Source organism: Ovis aries, chromosome 3 (assembly GCF_016772045.2).
Source record: "Ovis aries strain OAR_USU_Benz2616 breed Rambouillet chromosome 3, ARS-UI_Ramb_v3.0, whole genome shotgun sequence".
In the NCBI taxonomy this organism is placed as follows: Eukaryota; Metazoa; Chordata; class Mammalia; order Artiodactyla; family Bovidae; genus Ovis; species Ovis aries.
Genome location: NC_056056.1, coordinates 66,921,979 through 66,938,853, shown reverse-complemented (window position 1 = coordinate 66,938,853; position 16,875 = coordinate 66,921,979).

Genomic DNA, 16,875 nt, shown 5'->3' with positions numbered 1-16,875 from the left:
GTGCTATCCTAGAAAAGAAAGGAGGAGTTAATCTAAAATAAAAACAAATAGCCAAAAGTTTAAGAAACTAAATGAGATAAAAGTTGGCAAATGACATTAAACTTTAGAGGGACATTGTTAGTGATTCTGAAGACTATAAAATCAATAAATAGAAAGACTGAGGAGAAAACAAGGATGAAAATAGAAAGATAAATACCTAGTATATATTCTTTAAAATATTTTTGATGATGGTGAGGAATGAGACAGAGCCCTACCTACAAAGAATAACAAGATTTAGCATAGTGTTTTTGTTTCTTTAATTTTTTAATATTTTGTGCACAGAAGGCACATAAGCTGCAGGGAAAAGAGATCAATGGAGACAGAGAAAGGAGAGTGATGGGGCTGTTATCTATAGCAGAGGTTCAAGATAAGTTTTGGGTGGAAGGAGGGGCATTATTTCCAAGTAAACCAAAGCTAAGCAAAGAAAGGGTTTTCGGATGGAAATGTACAGGGATGTTTGTGAAGTGAGAGTATTTAAGGGACTTTACACCTAACGGACTCAACAGTCACTAGGAAGAAAAGAGTTAAGGACATTTGCTGATAGTGGGGTAAAAGTCTGAAAGGGGTCTCAGTAATATAAATTACCAATTGAAGGGAAAGGTTTCTAAGGAAATATGAGCATATACAACTAAGGTCAACAATAGTGAATGTGCCAAGGCTTCTGGACAAACAATTAATCTCTTCTTCTAAGACTTAGCAACATGGGCGTAGGGACTGGAGAAACGAATGTTTGAATTTATACAAGGTTGTTACTTTTTTGAACCAAAATAGGTAAGTAATATTTGGTAATATGTGCTAAATTTGATAAAGAAAATGAATGAGAAAATAAGTTCAAAGTATCTGCAGCTTTGATTTCTATTGAAGAAATCTGGGTAGAGGAGCATTCCTGGTCTCTGAAATCACACTTTACACTCATATAACTAACAAGCCAGAAACACAGAGTGGTTGCTTGCATGGGCACTTCCGTCAGAATGCTTGGCTGACACTTTCCAGCTGTATAACAGGGGACCAGTTTCTAAGTTGTTCAATTTTCATATCTTTAAAATGGAAATTAAAGTAAGTGATTCACTGAATTAATACTTAAAACAGTGCCTGCCTGGTGATATGAAGCATTCTATAAATGTTTGTACTAATTAGATTCTATGACAGTTTCTTCCTCAAACTTAATGCAATATCCCAATGATGAAAGCAGAGAATTAAACCTATGCAAGCGATAAAGCCAAGAAGAAATTATTTTATTTTTCTATTAATGTTATAAATAATATATGAAGTATTTAATCTCTCAATTCCATTAACTACTGAATGAGGATAAGGTTCAAGGTTAATTTTTAAAAAGCAGTTAGTTTGCTCCACTAGTAACAGAACCTATTAACTTATTGCCACTTATTCCATTTCTTTACACATGGACAAAATTCTTAATTCAACTCTGAATATAGCTGTTTCAGTGGCTAAGACAGTATTTTTATCACTAGCTCATTAGAAGGCCATGCTTTGAAATTTCCTTACAAATATGATATTTTAATAACAAGAGGTCTGCATAACCTAGGTAGAGAAGAGTAGTGAAATTTGAAGAGAATATTTTTTCTTCTCTAATCAGAGGAAATAAGGTGCTTTATTAACGATGATCATCAGCAGGTTCTTATACACACTTACAGGGCAAGAGAATAAACAATCAAATCCTAAATGTCCAATGCTCCCTTTTGTTTCATTTGACTACTAGTCTTGGGAAAGTAGGTAGGTCAAAGGTGGGCTGAAGAAGCAAATTTGCACAAAGACTATATTCAGATGTTCTGTACTGAGTAATTCTAAGGACCAGCAATCTTAGAATCATATGTTAGAAATATAAACTCACAGGTACCATTTTTAACCTATCAGAACAGTTCCACATTTCAACAAGATGCCTGGGGATTCACTTACATGTTCATGTTTGAGAAGCACTGTCTCAAGAAGAAGCTCATATTCTCTAATAAAATGAGAACTGACTTCTCACTATTTTGCCCTTTTCTATTACTCTGGTTTCTGAACAACTAGAAAAAGCGGATCTGGATACTTGAGAATAAGTCAAAAAGGCAACTCTACCCCTACTGGCCTGCACATCTCCTTTCCTTGCCCAAGTCTGAGTGAAAAAGACTCTATATTCACCTAACCCTACACCTTGACTCTCCTCATAAAATGATGGATTTTTGGTTGAAGAAATAGGATGCTCATGTGGTGGGTATTAGTACAGCTCATCAATTTTAGCAACTGCAGCTTTGGAAAGCAAAATCATAAAATATGACTGAACATACAGTTAGAAAATGAGGGATAAATTTTCCTATGGCAAGAGCATTTTTTAAATCCACAAGTTTGTCCAGGGTGATATGTATTTTATCAGTAAAGACAGTTGTTGTGTCAAGTTGTCACACTAAGTGGATTTAAGAGAACAAGAAGGGATGGGACAACACAGACCAAACATAGTTGTTTAAAGTTAGAAATTAAGTATTCCTTGTTTCATTTCTTTCACTGGCATATAGGAAAGAACATTTAGGAGAGAAGAGGGAATAATGAATTTGGTTCTCAGAACAAGATTTAAGATAAGAATTGAGTTTGAATTTGCAGTAAATCACCTCTGATGTCTTTTTAAATAGTAACTCAACTATTTATTTTGAAAGTTTTTGATAAAGCTAACACCTTACAATTGAATGTGAATTAAAATTTTCTTTATGGATTCTAAGTAGCATATGTCCAAAGTAATATTTGCATGATAGTTCCTGAGGACTGGGATCTTTAAACATAGCAAATTGTGGGTTTTCCATAACTATACACCATGCCAATTTCTAGACCCAAATTATATTCTCTGTATTACATACAGATGAATTGATCATTTTTCAGAAGCTAACCCATTTTTCTTGCATTGATATTTCTTCTGTGCATTAATTTCCATCTCAAAGTTTACTCTGAAGTTCAAGGTTAAGGAACAAGTTGAGAAATGCAAAGAAAGTCAGAGTGAATGATTTGTAGCAGTTAATCTGCAGTTTTGCTATACTATCTCCTGAGACTTTAAACAATATTAGACAATGAGACTTTGGGGATACAAGGGATATTTGAGGCTTGAGGTTAAACGTTCACTTTATAAGGGTAACCCAAATACCATATTAAAGTGCTTCTCCATGCTAGGAGAAATGTGATGTCCAGGCCACCCCAGACCAAATGAATGAGAATCATTTAGGGTGTGTGGTCTGTGCATCTGCATTAAAAGCAAACAACAAACTGTCCAAATGATGCTAACTGCAGTTAGGTTTGAGATTTCTTTCCACCTATTAAGAGGATGGAAATGGACTTTGTAGCTGATGTATGTAAAATATCATCCAAACTACAAATTTGTAACAAGGAAAATTATACCTGGTTATTATACCCAATGTCAGGCTACGGATTTCAAATGAATAAAAGAAAGGATACTGTGATCATAATATCTCTACTTGAGTGAAATACTCACTTAATATGTGAAAAATGCATTGTGATATATATGGGCACTGTTCTTTCAGGGGCAATAAGAAATATCATTTCTTACTCTTATTAGTGCAACTGAGATTTTATTGCCTTCTAAACTTTATATAGAGGAGAATGCAGTCTTGCAAACATTCTTCTAAGGAAAACAGAATATAAATTTAGGGGTGGATGAATCTACCCCAACATAAATATATTACTTGAGTTCAGGAACTGTTATATTTTGTTTGAAGTGATGGTCGTTAACTAAAAATGCCATTATCAACTTTTTCTTATAATGCTCAGGTGTTAACACATTTTAGCAAATTTCATTTACTGAAGCATTTTGTATGGCACTGCATGTCAAGTTTAATGGATAGTTTAAGTTCATTTTAAACTTTATATACCTATCTCCAGAGGGTAGAAGACTAGGAATAAGGATTATGAAGGTAATAATTGCAACTGTAGGAAATAAAAGTATAATTCTGAGTGTATATGGTGAATGACTTCCCTATAGATATGTAATTGTAGTTTTCCTTTCAACGTCAGCTTCTGATAGTCTAAGTCACAAAAAAAAACTGTAAGGTAACTGAAAATCATTCCAATTTACTTCTCCTAGATAATCATTTCACAAGAGGACTTTTATCATTTGAGAGTTGATAGTATGGTAGCATATTTGTGTTTTATTGCTATGGCAATAGCCCTTCTCTTGTGACAAGGATTATGTATTTTTGGTTCCTTGTTCTGAAATCACATGTTTACAAACTGGCACAGCTTTATGACGGTGGTTTTCAATCTAATTGCCTCCAGCAGTGTGCCATGTTACTTAGATATCCCCTTCAGGACTGAAGGATAGTTGAACCCAGGTTTGGGGACTGCTGCTCTCAAATTATCTTCAACCGTCAATCCTTTGGAAATTGCCCTTAGCTCAAGAAAACCTTCTTGTTCAAGATCATATTCCCATACCAGGCACAGCCTGAATCCAGTAACTGGTTAATACAGGGATTTAAAAGTTGGCTCGACTCTGAATATCCATGCCAGAGCTTGAAAGAGGTTAGGCAGAGCCCAAGTTCTCCCTCTGCCTACACCTGATCTGTTCCATTCCCTTCAGGCATTATAACAGTACTGCCCAATGAAACTCCTATAGGAAAAACATCTCCTTAGTGCCTGCTTCATGGATAACTTGACCTGGAACAGTTTTATCTAGTAAAGCAGATGGACTGGAACACTTACTAGCTAGCCCACAGTGAGTATCCAAATTCCTAGTGGTAGATGGAACTTGGAAAGCTTCTGTAACCAGGTATCAATGAAATTGTTAAAAACTTTATTTAGTGAACTGGAGAGGTAAACTGGTAGATGTAAACTTACTAGCAGATATAATATATACAGCAGATGTTTGAGAAATATGAGAGATACAGTATTTATAAAGATAGTGGAGTTGGGTAACTATTGTTAGGGGTTAAGATACTCTGAAGAAAGTACATGAAGTTCTGGGAGTTATTAACTGTCAGTGAGAAGCAAACTGTGAAAGCTAGAGGGGCTCCTTGACTGCATACAATAGCCCTTATTCCCAGATACTAACGACAGAGAAAACCCAGGACCTAATGGTAAAAAGTAGCCTGGCTCCTGGAAAGGTTAACCTAAACAAATATGATGTGCCAAGTTTAGAGCTCTGATTGGGAAAAAATGGGATCCTGATATATGGAATCATCTGTATTCATGCTCTTCATTTGCTAGATTCCTCTGAATTCTTTGGATTCCTTGAACTCATCCACTTCTCTCTGTTAGCAGTTAGTGTTCCCATTTGTCTTGAAGAAAACCTTTCTCCTCCAAGACATGTCCCCTTCTACATCTCCTCTTAGGAAATAGGTCAACAGCTAGAATTACTGGCCACCATAATCTGGCCTTGGAAGTGATGGGATTGCAAAGGGAGAAAGGCATTATATCCCAAGAATATTCAGACCCAAGCTAAACAGTCTTGAGAGGAACTTGGGAAATATATATGGAACTAAACTCAGAAAGAATATGCAGTTTTATAAGGGAGAGTTTATTCACACAGGGGAATTGCTTTTTGGAAAATAATCTGGGAGAAAACATTCAAAGAAAGACTGAAGTAAATGGTTCTAATACTTTCTAGGATATCTCATAGAAGCTTGCAGAAAATGGTGACCCCAAATAAGTGAAAGAATGGCTATAGCAAATGATAGTCAAAGAAGAAATACTTCAGAGAAAGGAGAATGCCAGAGTGTTTGCATGATATAAGGCTGGGGAAAATACTAGAATACTATGTTCTGCAGGAGGGCCAGAACTTTATTTAACAAAGTAATAAAAAATATGCTGGTGAGAGAGCCATTAGTGTTAGAGCCTACAGTCTAATGTCTAATTGTAAGCTAGGATTCATGCGAAGATGTTGAGAACTGGTCTCATGATAAGAATAGGGATGGTAAGTTCTGAAAAAGTGGGGTCTAGATAGTTGCTCTTAACTGTTTAAAGGTAGGAAGGTTGGAATGACAATCAGAGGAGCATGGCAAGCAGAGAGCTAAAGATATGGCTAATATATCAATAATGCAGCTTTCTTGGGTGTGAGAAAGATATGCACCCAATGAGGGTATCACTCAATCTCTCTAACAACAACAACAATAACAACAATCAAGGAAGTATGATCAAAGAAGGTGACTTCAGGCAGTCATCTTAGTAAAATGTCTCAATCTCTTGTCTAATATCCAGATGTGAGCCACTTTTCCAACTGTGAACCCATTGAATGAAAGACAAACTTGATCCCCAAGAAGTATCCTGTAGCATTCTGGCTATAATGATTACTTCATCTTTTCCCCCCCAAAACCTACAGTCATTGACTTGAGTAACTATGCACTGGGGAAAATTGAATACCTAAACATTCTAAGGATTGTTGCACACGAGAGCTAAGTAGGCATTGATACTGAAGACCACAAATTACTTTCATAATTTCCCTGTGAGAGCAGGAACACATGGATTTTTGTTTTGCCAGGAAATAAAGTCCTAGTGTAAGTTCAGCTCAAAATGCATTCACTGGTCCCATGACTTACATGTGGTCTTTTTCCCCATTGTCAAATGTATAATTTTAGCTAATATTCCTGGCAATTAATGCAATTTCTGTATTAGTTTTCTGGCCTATAAAGTAAAATCTATTATGCTGGAAAAGGCAAAATGGAAGCCTCTAAAACGTCTCCCCGCCCCCCGCCAACCAACTCAAATAAAACGGTGACAATATTGCAGGAGAAATGGCAGAGATTTGCACTACCCTAAAGATACAAAGGAGGCAGAGGTGAAGTCTCCAAAATATCTGCGTTTAGTTCACTAGGCTGGCCCAGAAAACCAAACTGAGCCTGGAAAATAATGCAGACTACTACAGACTCAACCAAGAAGCAGACTAATTAAACCTGCTCTGGGAGAGATAACATCTTGGCTAGAGAAAATTGACATCATTTTATGTAGATGGTATTTGGCCATTTATCTCCCAAACATGTTCTGTTCCATCCCTATCAGCAAGGAAGAACAGAAACAGTTCACATTCATTTGGGGGATTTCCTTGGCGGTCCAATGGTTAAGAATGTTCCTTCCAGTGTAGGGGACATGAGTCCCATCCCTGGATGGGGAACTAAAATCCCACATGCCAAGTGACAAGTAAGCCTGAGCACCACAACTGGAGAGAAGGCTGAATGCCAAAATGAAGAGCTCACGTGCCACAGCTAAGACCTGATACAGCCAAATAAATAAATATTTAAAAGATGATTTTAAAAATATTCGTTTGGAATGGACATCACTATTCAGTTTTGGTTTTGCAGCAAAACTTTGCTAACTTTGCCACCCTCTGTTATAATATGGTTGGAAGAAACCCAAACTATATGTGCTTCCTGTAGAATGTCACAGGCATTCACGATGTTGAAGACATCATGCTGATAAACCTGTATAAGCAGGAAATGTCAAGGACAAAACCTGTATAAGCAGAAAATGTCAGGAAAGCTTGGTAAGGCATGTGTGACCCAGGAGGTTGAAAAGAAGCCCTATGATTCATAGGTTTGCTATCATTGAATCTGTAGGAACTGGTCATCTGGAACATGTTGGAAAAACACATCTAAAATATAGGACAGATCATTTCATCTCACTTTATCCCAACACAAAGAAAGTTCAACCCCTGATAGGTCAATAGGTTTACTCGGGTTGTAGGGTTAGTATAGTCTATGCCTGCTACCATATTCCATCATTAAACCATATATACCTAGTGACATGAAAAACCTGTGCAAAGCTGAATGGGATTCACAGGACACAGTAGATTCTAAGCATAAGTAATGCCTGTGGTAGAAAACAATATCACATAGAGTTTGTAACAACCCTCAGTATGACAATAACAATATAGACTAAGGATTCTGGAGAAAGACTATGGCACCTGAATAAGACTTTGTATAAAATTTTAAATTTATATTCATTTTAATATAAACCATGTACATTATATATTTTAGCATAAATACAGATCTCAGTTCAGTTCAGTCGCTCAGTCATGTCTGACTGTTTGCGACCCCATGAATTGCAGCACCCCAGGCCTCCCTATCTATCACCAGCTCCCAGAGTTCACACAAATCCATATCCATCAAGTCAGTGATGCCATCCAGCCATCTCATCCTCTGTTGTTCCCTTCTCCTCCTGCCCCCAATCCCTCCCAGCATCAGAATATTTTCCAATGAGTCAACTCTTCGCATGAGGTGGCCAAAGTACTGGAGTTTCAGCTTTACCATCATTCCTTCCAAAGAACATCCAGGGCTGATCTCCTTTAGAATGGACTGGTTGGATCTCCTTGCAGTCCAAGGGACTCTCAAGAGTCTTCTCCAACACCACAGTTCAAAAGCATCTAGATAAAGTTATAAATAAATATCTATGCCTATACCAACATCTGTACCTATTATATTTCTATACCTAGCAGGCTCTGTTTAATCCCTACTAAAAGGTTAAAAAAAAATCCTCTAATTCAAGTTCAAAATCCCTCTAGTTTACCAGTGCTCCCACACTTGAGAATAGTTTAGAGATCTTCAGAAACAATTAGTTCAGAATACTGACCAGCATAAAGACTGATAGCTCATTAGAAAACACAAAAATTGAGGTACATGAAGGCCTTGTACATAACACAACCAGATGAATCTATTAATGAAGGTTGCTAAGCAAGTTACTAGAAACCTAGGTATGGTCCTTCTACAGGCAATACATATGCTATTTCCTATGCAAAAGCCCCATCTTTTGGACCAATAGCTTGGTTAGTGAACCTTGAGTTTCTGTATCGTATCTGTCTTTTCTCCATTATGAATTTTTTCCTACACCTTCACCGGTCTCTACATAAAACCCTTCTGCTCTTCATTCTGTCCACAGTCCTCCTGGTGCTCTATGTGGAGTTCAATGTCATTACTAACAACTGAGAACTAGCTCTGCTTTGATTTTAAGTCAAAGAAGGATTGTCCCCTAAAAACACAGCTTCTCAAAACCTGCTGTGAGCAAGGTGAGGAGGTATATTTGCTTTCCATCATGGGGAAGCTTTCTTATCCCATAAACATTCACAATGAGTTAAACAAGTCCTAATATAGCAAAGAAAATGACTAAAAAGCACAAGAAGTGGGAACAACCAATAACTTAAATACATCATTGCAGAATTTTCCCCCAGCATTTAAATTTATAATCCTCTGCTCTATCCAAAAAGAGAAGGTGGTATATTATCTGTGATACAAAGGACCCAAGGTGGCAACGATTATTCATCTTGATTTTTCTCTTACTGTGAGGCATGATCTTTTAGGTAGTCACCATTTTAAGCAGCCACCTTTGCTAGTTTTCTTTCACTACTTACAACAAATTCTACAAATCTAGTTGCTTATAACAACACATATTTATAATTTTACAAAAGTCTGAAATGAGTCAGCAGATGGGAGTAGGTTAGTCAGTTCTAACTCTGGTGGTTCAGTGGTTAGGACTCTATGCTTTCACTGCCAAGAGCATGGGTTCAATCCCTGGTCAGGGAAGTAAGATCTTGCAAACTGTTTATTGTAGTCAAAAGAGAGAAAATGAGTCAACAGAAAAATATTGCTTCTGGAGGCTCTAGGAGAGAATCTGTTTCTTTTCCTTTTCTAGAGGCTGCGTGTATGCCTTGATTCACAGCCCTGCATCATCCAGCTTCTGCTTCCATGGCCACATATCTGACTCTGACACTGAAATAGTGTTGGGCGCTCAGTTGTGTTCAGCTCTTTGTGACCCTATGGACTGTAGCCCACCAGGCTCCTCTGTCCATGAGGATTCTCCAGGCAAGAATACTGGAGTGGGTTGCCATTCCCTTCTCCAGAGGATCTTCCCAACCCAGGGATCAAACCCTGTCTCCCTCACTGAAGGCAGATTCTTTACTGTCTGAGCCACCAGGGAATATTCCCTGACATGCCTCCCTCTTAAAAGGGCCCTTGTATTAAACTGCTCTGCTGCTGCTAAGTTGCTTCAGTCATGTTCAATTCTGTGCAACCCCATAGACGTTAGCCCACCCGGCTCCATCGTCCTTGGAATTCTCCAGGCAAGAACACTGGAGTGGGTTGCCATTCCCTTCTCTGTTGGATTATACCTGGCTCACTTAAATAATCCAGGATAATCTTCCCATCTCAAAAGGCTTTACTTTATTATATCTGTAAAGTAAGGTACCTTTTGTCATGTAAGGTAAAACATTCATAGGTTCTGGGAGTTAATTTGTGAACATCTTCGAGGGCTATTATTCTGCCTGTGATCCCACCCTCATCCCCCATTCAATATCTCAAGATGAGTAGCATTCAACCTGGCTACATGTGAGAGAGACCTGCGGAATTTTAAAAATACCCATTCTGGATCCCATCTCCAGAGACTTTGGTTTAACTGGTTTATAGTTGAGACCCAGGGATTTATAGTTTTTAAAAGATTCCGAAAAGCACCCTATGTTAAGATCCATGTTATACAATATTGAATGATTCTCAAATTTTCTGCACCAGATTTAATCCCTAAGAATAAACTATATTCAAATATAATCAGTTTTGCCTCACTCATTTATTCTAACCAGTCCAACAAAAATTAATCACTCTTAAATGTGCCAAGATAAACTCAGCATTCTTGTATGTCCTTGGTTTAATATATTAATTTTTAAATTTAGTTTGGCCCTGTCTTCTTTGCAAAACTGTCTTTGTAGAGACTTTTAAAAGTATTATATTTTTCTTCCAAACTAATACCATTTATTATGTATATCTATTAATTCAGCCTACCTAACTCAGAGGAAGTTGGTTACATCACTGCTTTGACACCTTACAGGAACTGACTTGTATGTATCTTGCTTTCCTGTTCTTCCTGAACAGATGTGCTTGCAATTCTGGGTATGGCTATTTGTTAGCACAGTACATGGGTTACTTTCCTAAAATATAAATTTCCCTGAATATTTGGGAGGAATATTAATGGTATTAATACATTTCATAAAATGTTACAATTAAAATTAGAGTTCCGTCAAAAACAAAGGAAGTGCTACGAACACATTTTCTTCAGACTCTATGTCATTCCTTATGAATACGATTGTACTTTAGAATTCCTTTGAAGAAAAACATGAGATTTATAAAGATAATTTCTGTTCCCAGATTATAGAATAATAAGTATAGAGGGTGAGATATCTGAAGAAAAAGAGCAGAGAACAACTTTGGTAAAATGAAGAACTGTAAAATATAACGATGGTTGAGAAATGAAGAATGGATGCTTTCAAATTATGGTGCTGGAGAAGACGTGAGAGTCCCTTGAACTGAAAAAAGACCAAACCAGTCAATCATAAAGGAAATCAACCCTATATTTAACGGAAGGTCTGTTGCTGAAGCTGAAACTCCAATACTTTGGACATCTATGAAAAGAGATTATTTTTTGGAAAAGACCCTGTTGCTGGGAAAGATTGAAGGCAAAAGAGAAGGGGGCAGCAGAAAATTCAATGCTTGTTTCTCTCACCCTCACCTCCTTGTCATTTTTTCCCCTACAAGGCTTCATTTTCTCCTTCTCTCAAAATATTCTTAAAAGACATGAAAACATTTGTTTGTAGGCAATCTCTGCTTTCATCCCTGCAACCAAGATGTCCTTGGGGGAAACAAACAAACCAAAATGATAGCTTCATTCTTTGTAAAGGGAGAGAAAAATGTACACAAATTAAAGGCTCAATAAACTTTGTGCTCACACATTATATAAAGTACTTCTTAGTAATACTCTCAGGGAAGTATCATCATGAAATACAGTTTGCTTGATCCCCAAACATTTAGTGAGTGTAAATATAAATGAACCCATTTATGGAAAAATGAGCTTCATGACCTGGGGTCCCTTCTCTAAGCCTTAGATTTTTCATTTTTAAAATAAAGATGTTAGACCAGGTGATCTCTAAGGACACTTCCAAGCCCCAGGTCTGTTTGGATGTTATTGAAACTATGTGAAGAAAAACAGCTCACTGGAAGAGTAACTTATAAAAAATTTAACTTATTCTTGTCAGAGATTCTTCATCTTAGCGGGTTTTATGTCATGATGGGAACAGATGCTGTTTGACTTTGTAATTCGAGTTTAATTGATTTACAGGCTTACGGTGCCCTTCAGTGCAGTGGCTTTTCCAAGCAGGAGAGAATTGCTACTCTAGAAGATCTTTAAATTCTCTGATATGAAATTATACTTATGTTCTGTGCTGAAATTATAATTGCCTTCCTGATTTTTCACAGGGACCTTCCCTTGGCCTACATTTCCCGCATTCACTGTCTCTTGTCAAGCCCTTTCCAGGAGTCGTCCATCACCCCCTTTTGGAAAACTCTAAAGCATGTCTCTCCATATCCTTCCCTAGTTCATCCTGCATTTCCATCTGCTTGCTGGACATCACCACTTTTATAATCCAAAAGGACTAAAACTCAAAATGTCAAAACCAGACTCACTTTGTCTCCCTTTATTCCACCATATCATTTTTTCTGTAATTGTCATTTGCATTTTCTCAGTCACTAAGGCTGGAACACTTCTGCTGTGATGTCAGAATTCTGCCTTTCACATGCTACCTTATGAGTGATGGGGTTCTAAAATAGCACAGCTGCTGAGTACCAGCCTTGGAGAGAGACGATATGGTTCAAATCTCTGCTCCCCTGCGTCCCCAGCTGTGTGGTCTTTGGTTTCAGTTCTCTCCTTGAAATAGAGCCACAGCTCTTGTCTTAGACTTGTCATGAAGATAAGATTTAATTATATGTGTGATATTCTTGGCACTGAGTAATTACCTAATAAATGAGTATGATTATCCTAGTTGAGTTCCAAACTTAGTATTTTTCTCAAACCTCCATTCCCACTTGTATTATAAGATAACTTGAACTTTCCTTGCTTCAAACTATAAGATAACTCGAACTTTCCTTGCCTCAAACATAACCTTTTCACCCTCAAACTGTTTTGGGTCATTTTAACCTCCTATTTATCATACCAGTTTTCACTTTCCATTTTCTTCAGAATAGCTTTCCATTTTTCATTTCCCATGGAATAAAATCAGTATTATTTAGTCTAACACTCAAGGGCACTCATGATCTAGACCAGTGTTCCTTCCCAAATTTATTTGCTGCATTTCTATTAATATGACCTATAATTTAAATAAATCCAAATGACTTTAAATGTCTATTTTCTTCCAACAGCACTGTGTGATTTGCCCATATTCATATTCATTCTTGCATGTTTTTTGTGCCAATAGCTCCACAGCCATGATGGAACTCAAATAGTACTTTGGTCTTTATTTCCGTTATCATCTGGGAGTTTTAGGTATATTGTCTCATTTTTCATCTTCACAATGATATGGCATCTGTATTTTCATTATTAAACACAGAGATCTGGATATCAAGAAGGGTTACACTGTCCATCTATTTTCCTTAGTAATATGAGATCTGGGACTCAAATCCAGAGCTTATGATTTGTAATCTAGATTCTTTCATTTTTTGTTTTGTTTTGTTTTTGCTCTTGCCCAGTATAGGGTAAATGGTATATATTCAAATTCAGCAAAATAAAGGGACAATCCTATATACTAACCCTCTGAAAATCTACTCTTGCTATGATCAATGCTATTTTTAAATAAAATAGTAAGTTCAATTTGTCTGGGCTGACTATCAACCTTTCACATGCTGCTCATGCTACCCTTGACCAGGCATAATGGCTCCTTTACAATTTCTCACCAGACTGTAATAAGCCTGGCATGTAGAATCCATGCTGCCAACTTGCACTGTGGAATTGTGTCATTCCTCTATAATTTGTTTACTTTCTCCCTGGAGTCTATTTTCTCTGGATGATTTCAGTACTGAAAAGAAGACAGAGGCAGAAGCAGGCATATGAATGTTTGCTGACAAATGTTGCTTTATTGTTCTGCAACACAAAAAATAATACATAATAGAGAGCAGCATACTGCAGTATGATGAAAAGAATCACTCTTTTTTAAAAATAAAGAACACTGAGAAATACAAAAAGATAATTTAGGGTTTCTTAGTCTAGGTAAAACAGACAGTAATTTCCTAATGAATTTGACCTACTTTATTTAAAATTGTATACTCTATTTAGTTGCCAAAAGTACTGAATTAGGAGTTATCAGTGTATTTATAAATTTTTTCTCTGTGTTCTAAATGTATAAAATAAAATTATTTTATATTCAGTTCAGTTCAGTCGCTCAGTCATGTCCGACTCTTTGCGACCCCATGAATCGCAGCACGCCAGGCCTCCCTGTCCATCACCAACTCACAGAGTTCACACAAACCCATGTCCATTGAGTCGGTTATGCCATCCAGCCATCATCCTCTGTAGTCCCCTTCTCCTCCTGCCCCCAACCCCTCCCAGCTACAGGGTCTTTTCCAATGAGTCAACTTTTTACATGAGGCGGCCAAAGTACTGGAGTTTCAGCTTTAGCATCATTCCTTCCAAAGAACACCCAGGGCTGATCTCCTTTAGAATGGACTGGTTGGATCTCCTTGCAGTCCAAGGGACCCTCAAGAGTCTTCTCCAACACCACAGTTCAAAAGCATCAATTCTTTGGTGCTCAGCTTTCTTCACAGTCCAACTCTCACATCCATACATGACCACTGGAAGAACCATAGCCTTGACTAGATGGACCTATAAATCATATATAGTTTATTATCGGGCTTCCCCAGTGGCTCAGAGGTTAAAGCGTCTGCCTGGAATACAGGACACCCGGGTTCGATCCCTGGGTTGGGAAGATCCCCTGGAGAAGGAAATGGCAACCCACTCCAGTACTCTTGCCTGGAGAATCCCATGGAGAGAGGAGCATGGTAGGCTACTAGTCCATGGGGTTGCAAAGAGTCAGACACGACTGGGCGACAGAGAAAGTAATCAAAATTAACTGTAAAATTGAGCATGGAAATTAATAATTTTGTAATCTCGAAAAAGGTGACATTTTATGAACATTTTATGAACCTGTTCATAAAAATAACTACAAAAAGTATATGACCAGTAGTGAAGTTGCTGGGCGATATGGTAGTTTGGGGCTTCCATGGTGGCTCAGTCGGTAAAGAATCTATCTGAAGTGCAGGAGACCCTGGCTTGATCCCTGGGTCATGAAGATCCTCTGGAGAAAGAAATGGCAACTCTCTCCAGTATTCTTGCCTGAGAAATCCCATGGACAGAGAAGCCTGGTGGGCTACAGTCCAATGGTGGTGGCAAGAGTCAGACACGATTTAGCACCTAAACCACCATCACCACCACCACCAGGGTAGTTTTATTCCTAGTTTTTTAAGGAATCTCCACACTGTTCTCCACAGTGGCTGTATCAGTTTATATTCTTATCAACAGTGCAAGAGGGTTCCATTTTCCCCACACCCTCCCTATCATGTATTGTTTGTAGGTTTCTTCATGATGGCCATTCTGACCTGTGCAGGGTGAAGCCTCCTTGTAGTTTCGACTTGCATTTCTCTAACAATGAGTGATGTTGAGCATCTTTTCATGTGTTTACTAGCCAGTTTGGAGAAATGTCTGTTTAGGGCTTCCACCTATTTTTTGATTGGGTTGTTTGTTTTCCTGATACTGAGCTACATGAGCTGCTTGTATATTTTGGAGATTAATCCTTTGTCAGTTGCTACATTTACAATTATTCTCTCCCATTCTGAGGGCTGCCTTTTCAATTTATTTATAGTTTCCTTTGCTGTGCAAAGCTTTTAAGTTTAATTAGGTCCCATTTGTTTACTTTTGTTTTATATCCATTACTCCAGGAGATGGGTGAAAGAGGATCTTGCTGAGATTTATGTCAGAGAATGTTCTATGTTTTCCTCTATGAGTTTTGTAGTATTTGGCTTTACATTTAGGCCTTTAATCCATTTTGAGTTTATCTTTGTGTATGGTGTAAGGAGAGCTTCCCTGGTAGCTAAGTTGGCAAAGAATCTATTTGCAGTGAAGGAGACTCCAGTTCAATTCCTGGGTCAGGAAGATCCCCTGGAGAAGGGACAGGCTACTCATTCCAGTATTCATGGGCTTTCCTGGTGGCTCAGATAGTAAAGAATCCACCTGCAATGCAGGAGACCTGGATTCAATCCTTGGGTTGGGAAGATCCCCTGGAGGAGGGCATGACAACCCATTCTAGTATTCTTGCCAGGAGAATCCCCATGGACAGAGGAGCCTGGTGGGCTACAGTCTACGGGGTTGCAAAGAGTCAGACATGATTGAGAGACTAAGCACAGTACAGCATGATGTTAGGAAGTAGTACTAGGCATATACCGTCAGAAAACTATAATTCAAAAGACCCCTGTACCCCAATTCATAGCAGCACTATTTACAATAGCCAGGACATGGACGTAACCTACATATCTATCAACAGATGAATGGATAAAGAAGTTGTGGTACATATATACGATGGAATATTATTCAGCCATAAAAACAATGAACTTGAGTCCCTTGTAGTGAGGTAGATAAACCTATAGCCTGTTAAACAGAGTGAAGTAAGTCAGAAAGAGAAAAAAAATCGTATATGAATGCATATGTACATTTAGAATCTATAAAAATGATACTGATAAACCTTTTTGTGGGGTAGCAATAGAGACACAGATGTAGAGAACAGACTTGTGAGCACAGTGAAGTGAGGAGAGGGTGGGATGAATTGAAGGAGTAGCACTGACATATATACACTACCAGGTATAAAATACATGTCTAACAGAAAGCAGCTGTATAACACGGAGAGTTCAGCTTGGTGCTCTGTGCAAACCTAGAGGAGTGGGATCGGATGTGTGAGGGAGGCTCTAGAGGGAGGAATTATATGTATACCTAGAACTGATTCATGCTGTTGAACAGCAGAAACCAGCACAACACGGTAAAGCAGTTATTCTCCAA